Raw genomic sequence first — 8,481 nt, 5'->3', positions numbered from 1 at the left:
GACGCATCTTATTTGCATATATCAGAAATGCATGCAATTAAAAATTCCTCCCAGTACCTGATAAAGAAACTTCAAACTTTTTTAAAAAAGACAACACTTTCCCTTACATGCGCTTTGGCCATTTTGGAAGATGATGAGGTAACACATTTCAATTCCAAGACACAAGAAAAAGGCTTTTGAACAACTTTTCATGCCAAGCAAGCCTTCCTAAATATCTCTAGTGGAACACAGGACATGCTTCTGTAGAGATTTGTTAAGTTTATACTATGGACCAGAGATCCTGCAGTCCTTAATAAAATTTCATTGGCATTATCCATCAGCAGAGTAGAAAATATTTCATGACATCCCATGCTGGGAAGTGCTAGGATCAAAAAAAGGATGAAATCAGTTTACACCAGTGTCATTTTATTGCAACAGACTTGGTCTCTAGTGACACCTACTTCCAATATCCCAGTATCTGTTTGGACAGTGCAGCAGTGTGCTCAAGAAAAATAAGAAGAAGACTGTTTCTACCACCTCTCTTTATTTCTAAACAGATGAACCAGATATGTGTCCTCTGTGTTTTTATAACACTACATTATCTGCCTAATGGCATATTCGCATTTATTACAAGTCTTATTTTATTCCAAACCTGATACTATACTAACTTCATACACAAGCGTATCTGGTATTTTATAGTCTTTCTGCATTGCAGTTTCAGTGTATGCAGAACAGTAAACGAATTTTAAGTCAAACAGACTCTTTTTGCCATATTTGCTTTCCCTGACAGCCACTGATGAAGTTCACTTGCTATAGCAGAAAGTGATATTTGGAAACATCACTTTGGAAAGCAATGTTTTATTGTAGTTTATAAAAAAAAAAAAAAATCTTCAGGAAAAAGAACACAGAGAATGTGCTATAAAAGAAATAAGACATGTTTTAAAAAAGGATTACTTGAAGGTTGAAATAATGCTTTAACTTTTTGTCAGCTCTGAAGTGGTCAGCCAGGTGCATTAGAAGACTGTTTTAGGTCCCTAGCAGCTGAAATACTCTAGTCTAGTGTCCAAAACTGCAAAAAAGAAAAAAAAAAAAAAAAAAAAGTAGGATTTAGTTCAGGACTAACATGCCCAAATTTAGAGAATTTCACAAAAGCTGGATGTCTTTCCATTATGATCAATACCAATCCAGTCAATGCAGACAGTGGAGCCTGGAGAGCAGTTCAGCACAACCTACGTTAGACTCATCTCAGTTCAATCACTCAGGCAGACACCTAGCTCTAGCTAGTACCCAGGGTATCCTGCTGGCTCTCAGCTGTCACTCCAGAAGGGCATATTTCTCTCTCAGTTTTAACCATATCTGCCAGCCCCCTACAGGGGTCTTGGGTACTCTCTTTCACCTCAAATGACACTAGGACCCTACATGATGGTGACTGAATCAAACCTGGACAGAGGGATACAGTCACCTTACTGTCATGTCCCACCATCAGATGCTCTAGGATGTCTAAGGCATCTACATTTGGTAGGCAGGTATGACAAGGAACTCGGATGAGACCCACACCTTTCTCGAATGACAACTATGGGCCAGGCTCACACCATCCAAAAGTGATGCAAGATACCTCTGTTCAGATGGCTGAAACCAGTCTCCATTAGTTAGTCAGGTCATTCTGGAGGCATTACCAAGTGTTTTAACCACACCTCGACTATTAATGGCAGCACAGATCCCTATTTCACACAGAGACATTTGAACACAAAGGTCTTAATCTGGAACTGAATCCCAGTCAGTGGGCTGGAGTTCCCAACCATTTTGCTCTTGTATGGGTGGCCTTACAAAGCATTGAGCCAAAGCTCAAGAAATTTTATTCAGTGAAAGGCAGAGATGTAGATAGTCACAACATAAACAAAATCAACAATACAAAGTTCTTCGTAATATCCATTTAAAAAAAAAAAAAACCACAAAAAAAAAAACAGATAAAATTGAATTAATTCTGGTGTTCTGTTTAACATTATACCATGTAGCTCATCTTAAATAATTATATTTTTCAGTGCTACAGTATGTGTTTATAACCTCCAAAATACCAGCTGGACAGAGCTATGTATGAGTACTGCAAAAGGGAACAAACCTGAAGTTGGTGAACTCTGACAGTGAAAATAATACAAATAATTTTCACTCTTATGCTTTATTCTACAATTCTCAAAGCTTTTTTCACAGATGGTTATGCACTGCTATTCATACCTGTAACTAAGGAAACTGCGGCACACAATGGTGAAATTAATTTTTCAACGTTACATCGGCAGTAAAAAGAGAACTCCAGCCACCTGACTCAGCCACTGAACCACAAATAATAAAATAAATAAAATGGCTGGTTTCAGTCTTGTTGCACCTACCTGGCTTCAGGTCAGAAATATATCAGTAACTTACTCTCATGAGTAGCCTCACTGAGATTAATTTGCATGAAAAGTTTCACTGAATTCAAATGACAGCTGAATCATTGCCTGTGTCGTACAAGTATTTATTTTTAATATACTGTACATACACTCTGGTGTCAGTTTAGCATGTTCATCCTGAGAGGATCTAATTTAATTATTCTCCTTTACATTTATGGCACATTCTTTGGCAGTGCTATCTTCCACATACTTTAACATCTCCAGTATTATGCCCCACTATGTCAGGAATGAATCAGAAGCCATGTTAAGACTTGTTAAGTCAGCTTAAAAATTCGTGTTATCCACTACTTGAATACTCACAGAAAGTCTCAGGGCACTTTCTATTCAAATAAATTTAATTCTGAGTGTTCCTCAATAGAAGAGAGAAAGTTTCAAGGCAGAGAAAACAGGGCCAGGCATATCAAGCCAAAACAATCATTATTCTGAATCTTAAACAAGGTCATTCCCCAACTCCTTCCAAAACTCCTAAATTTCTACAGAAAGACAGGCATTTTAAACCAAAATGACTTAGCCAAATTTATCCTTACAATAATGACAATGAAGTAATTAAATCAGTTTTAATATACAATCAATTTGGCTAATTAAGCCCAACATTCATTGATTTTGTTGATTCATAGTGTGAAGATTGAAGGCCCCCATATAATGGATGGTTTCCAATCTCATTTAACAAAGCTGGCAAAAGTTTTATGATTTTGTTTCTGTATATTTTTCAGATAGATAGGACTAAACTAACTCCTATATCTGTGTATTTTATTTACGTGTCTAAATAGCTCCAGCTCCAATATAGTATCTGAGCCCCTCCTTGTATTTAAAAATAGAAAAGAAGAAAAAAACAAATCAAAACAATAGCAGGCTGTTTCTTCTTTCTCCATCTGAAAGAAAAAAAGCTAGATTAGTTTATGGGAGAGGGAGGTTATTTGTTTGTTTGTTTATGTTTGTGTGTGATTGAGTAAGTGTCCTGTGTGTATGCTTGGAATTGGCAGGCAGGTCCTTATCTGTGCTGGCAGATATGTCCATGATCTAAAAACAGCCTTTTAGAACTGGCTGCATGTCTCACTATACACCAAGAAACAATTTCAGCAGCTGCCTCAGAGCCGAGTCCTTCTGAGACCTCAGTGCCCATTTACTGTTGAAGAAAAAAATTCTGAACACCGATGGAGTATCCCACCCGCTGATCCAGATCCTCATCCTGTCCATCTTCCCCAGCTGGGCAGTATGTTATCTATTGCACCTCCACAATCAATTGTCAGCAGCGTGCTGGGCAAACATACAGGGTATAGTACACTTTGTCCATTAAATCTTTGGCTGGAATGCATCTTACCTAACACTAGACAGCTGCAGGGTAGCTGTCTCCAATTAAGCTGGTCACCTCAGGTTTCCTTTACAGTCATATCGGCACTTTTACAGCACAGTCCATCTGACCTATTTTTGGATGACTACTCCAATGTGCAATGAATCATGTCCTAAAAGAGCAATTGCTTTTTTTTTTTTTTTCTCCACTGACTAAAATGGGGGCTGGAATAACTAGTTTGAGATCTTAATCTTAATCCTACAGTAAATCAGGCCACAAATCACAGAATCACAGAATGACTGAGGTTGGAAGGGACCTCTGGAGGTCACCTTGTCCAACCTCCCTGCTCAAGCAGGACCACCTACAGCTGGTTGCCCAGGACCATGTCCAGGCAGCTTTTGAATATCTCCAACGCTGGAGACTCCAGAACGTTTCCGGGCAACCTGTGCAAATGCTCAGTCATCCTCACAGTAAAAAAATGTTTCCTGATGCTCAGATGGAACCTCCCGTGTTCCAGTTTGTGCATTGCCTCTGGTCCTGTCTCTTGGCACCACTGAAAAGAGCCTGGCTCTCTCCTTTTGTCCTGGTTTCAGCTCGGATAGAGTTAATCTTCTTCCTAGTAACTCGTACAGTTCTGTGTTTTGGATTTAGTATGAGAATAATGTTGATGATGCACTGATGTTTTACTTGCTGCTAAGAAGCACTTATTCTAAATGAAGGATTTTTCAGTTTCCCATGCTCTGCCAGTGAGGAGGTGCACAAGAAGCTGGGAGGGAGCTTGGCCAGGACACCTCCCTCCATACCATAGGACTTCATGCTCAGTATATAAACTGGGGGGAGTTGGCCAGGAGGGGCAGATTGTTGCTCAGGGACTGTCTGGGCATCGTTCAGTAGGTAGTGAGCAATTGCACTGTGCATGGGCTTTATTTATCTCCCTTTTTGTTATACTCCTTTTCATTATTATTATAATTATTATTATTATATTTTATTATTATTAATGTTATATTCTATCTTAGTTATTAAACTGTTCTTAACCCATGAGTTTTACCTTTTTTTGATTCTTCTCCCCATCCCACTGGGAGGGGGGAGGAGTGAGTGAGCGACTGCATGGTGCCTAGGTGCTGGCTGGGCTTAAACCACGACATATCTTTATAGCCTCCCTTCAGGTATTTATACGTATTTAAAAGATCCTCCTGAGCCTTCTCTTCTACAGGCTAAACAGTCCCAGCTCTCTCAGTGTTTGCCCATAGGACAGATGCTCTAGCCCATTCATCATCTTAGTGGCCATTCATTGGACTCTCCTCAGTATGTTCATGTCTCTTTTGTACTGGAGAGCCCCAAACTGGACCCAGTACTCCCAGTGTGGCCTTACCAGTGCTCAGTAGTGAGGAAGGATCACCTCTCTCAATGTGTTGGTAATGTTTTGCCTAATACAGACCAGGATACCATTCACCTTCTTGCAGCAAGGGCACATTGTTGGTTCATGTAAAACCTGAGTACAGATTGTAGACGAGTCCTCCTCATGGATGAAATCAAGCCATTCTGAACACAGGTATCACTGAGTTGTTCATTCCACATAAGCTATACCAAGCTCATGAAGAGACAGATAGTGGCAAGTACCCTCCTTCTGACCTAAGGACAGAAACAGCCCCTATCCCAGCAACAGCTTCAACAGCAACTCTAATAAACCACCAAGAACAATCTTCTTTATGAGGCATTATATCTACACGTTTTTATGTATCTAGGATCCATTGTTAAGCATCTGCAGGAAAATGTGATAGACTTGCAGCCATCCAGATGAACAAAGCTGCAAGGTGCATATTGCATTTGGACCCTGCCTCACAACCTCTCTGTGCTCAGGACTCTGACACTCTACAAAGTGTCACAGATTTATTCAGTCACAGAAAGGAAGAGAAAACTTTAGTATGACTGTGAGTGGGTGACTGTTTCATGTATCCCATTCTTCATTATATCTTACATCAAATCTGCATTGGATAAAATAGGTAAAAATATGGGAAGGCACATTTTTTAATTGAGTCATAACACTGATTCAAGGCGTGATGAATCCATGTCCCTGCAAGTTGGGTAAGACAAATAGAACTATTGGAGGTACAAGAAGGTGCATCCAAGTTCCTCACATCCTTGGTGAGTGCTCTAAACTTTTCTTACAATTACAGGAAAGCCAGGCCAATAGCATTAATGTTTCCTGCTGTGCTTTAAACAAGTGACTCACCCAATATGCAATTTTCACAGAAGTGAATGAGTTGCCTAATCTTAGGAGGTGTTCCAGGCAGTTTCCCATGGACATAGTTATGTGCCTGCACCCCAGAAGTAGTCAGAAATTAAGAGTTGCACCCTTCTTCACCATTTTAATTGCTGTCTTACATGGGCCCTTCCACAGCAGAAAGCTATTATGGATCTCACTCTGAGTCAGTAACTCCTCCTATCTACCGCACAGACACTTTTTGGCACATATTTTTGGATTTTTTTCAGGAGGAATAAATCATAGGGTGGGGGGGAGGGGTGGACGTGAGGGGGGGGTGAGGTAGGTGTATGTGTGTGTGCGCGAAATGAGGGCACTGTAGTACAACAGGAAATGGACTGGAGTCAACAGGAGTCATAGAGGCCATCCTCTGCTCCAGAGCAGGATCAATAGTATCTAAACCATTCCTGGAATATTTATTTTATCTGTTAAACATTAATTGAAAGATAAAATGAATAGTCTTAGTTATTATTATTATCTGTTAAACATTAATTGAAAGATAAAAGGAAATAGTCTTAGTTATGCTACCATAGAAAACTCCAGAAGGGGAGAACCAGGGCCAATGCCTAATTCCTTCCTTTAACAAGATTTTCAGAAATGCTTTCCAAGTCACTCTGTCATGCCCACCAACACTTACAGCTTTGAGGGTGGAGTCAAAAGGTTTCTTTCCACATTCCTTAAATCTGCAGATCTTTTCAGAGACATTACACTGCAAATGTCTTTAAGATTAACAGCAGTTAATCAGACTCATTTACAGTATCTCTTAAAATGTTCTGGACCACTGGAAAGTTGAAAAGTTGAAATGACTGTTGAATGTTACCCTAATGATATGAAGCGGTAAACCATAATGGAATGTCATTGTTAGATTCACTAATTTTGATTACAAATTGTACATTTGGGGGTCTTGACCTTACCTATTTGTAATACGGGAATCCAAGAATATGTTCCATATCCTGCAATAAATTGCTGTAGTTGTCTTAGATCTGTCTTACAAAAGTATTTTATAAACTTTATTTAAGAATTTATGAGGTTTAAAATGTTCTCCGCTGTTGAAGGAATGAAAGCTTTTTTTTTTTTTTTGAAAACTGTTAGGTTTCAGATGACTTCCATCAGTGCTTTCACTTTGTCATGGCTTGGAGCACACACAGCCACTGAGCTGGCTGAGGAAGGGCAGCTGCAGACCGTCTCAACCCCTTGCTTGGCAGGTAACACCAAGCATTTACCACAGTGGATGTTTATAGTAAAGGGCTGCAGATCCCTCACCTCTTCTCATTAGCAAACTGAACCTCATTCTCCCCCAGACCAGTTCTCCTCCCACACAAAATCCAGCCCACTAAGCAAGGCTGAGGACAGTCCAATCTCCAGCAGATCAACAGTGTAAGAAATGTTCGTTGTGCCATTAACTTTTTTTTTTTTAACCCTCTCCATTTTTTTCAACACTGAGCTTCAATTAGGACAGCAGAACTAGAAACAATGTTGCATTAGTATTCAGAACAAATAACTATTACAAAAGTAATAGAGTTTTCCTGCTTTTCTACTTTAAGCTCGTCTCTTTCTTACCAAAAGATGAAGTTTGATTTTTGGGCTACAGAATAGCAATAAAAAATTATGGCTGCTGGTTATTTACTATGACTACCAAGTTCACCTTGTAATCACTGGTTGCCACAACAGAGACATAGAGCCCCTTAAGGGTTAGAATACTAATATATCAGGAAAGCTGAGTACTCAGATAGCATTACCCATAAAATCAGTAATTTTGATTCTATCTCTTTTTCCAGGTCATGGAAAAAGGGTTAGAAATGAGAGGAACATCTAGACGTACTCTTTCTTCAGGGAAGATTATCCATTCACAAATACAGTCTGGAGACATATCAGACAATTCTGAACCCACATGCTGTTTGCCATTTCTGAGTATGTGTTGCTGTACTGTCTTTAAGAATCATCCAGTAACAAGTCAGACACCTTAAAGTACCAACAAGTCAAATAACTTAAAGTAATCTAAGTATACTATATTTATAGTATCATTTTAATCAACCAACTATGTAATTCTGCCCCCAAAGATATTTCACTGGTTCTATTTTCCTTAAGACCATGTGTGGTGGTTTGACCTTGGCTAAATGCCAGGTACCCACCAAGTCACTCTATCACTTCCCCCCCTTTCCCCTTGTTTTCTCAACAGGGCGAAGAGGGGAAAGAAAATAAGATAGACCAACCCTTGTGGGTAAAACAAAAGCAGTTTTAATATAAGCAAAACAAGGCAAAGGTCCGCACGTGGAAGCAAAAGCAAACAGATTTATTCTCTCCTTCCCATGAAGAGGCGCTGTCGGGCCTTCTCAGGAGCGGGGCTCCCATACGCGTAGTGGTTGCCTCGGAGGACCAAGGGTGACCCCACCCCCTTCCTCCTTTCTCCCAGCTTTATACTGAGCAGACGTCACATGGTCTGGAATATCCCTTTGGGCAGTTGGGGTCAGCTGTCCTGGTCGTGTCCCCTCCCAATATCTTGC

This window comes from Athene noctua, chromosome 1 (assembly GCF_965140245.1).
Source record: "Athene noctua chromosome 1, bAthNoc1.hap1.1, whole genome shotgun sequence".
In the NCBI taxonomy this organism is placed as follows: Eukaryota; Metazoa; Chordata; class Aves; order Strigiformes; family Strigidae; genus Athene; species Athene noctua.
Note: the sequence above shows the minus strand (reverse complement) of the source record.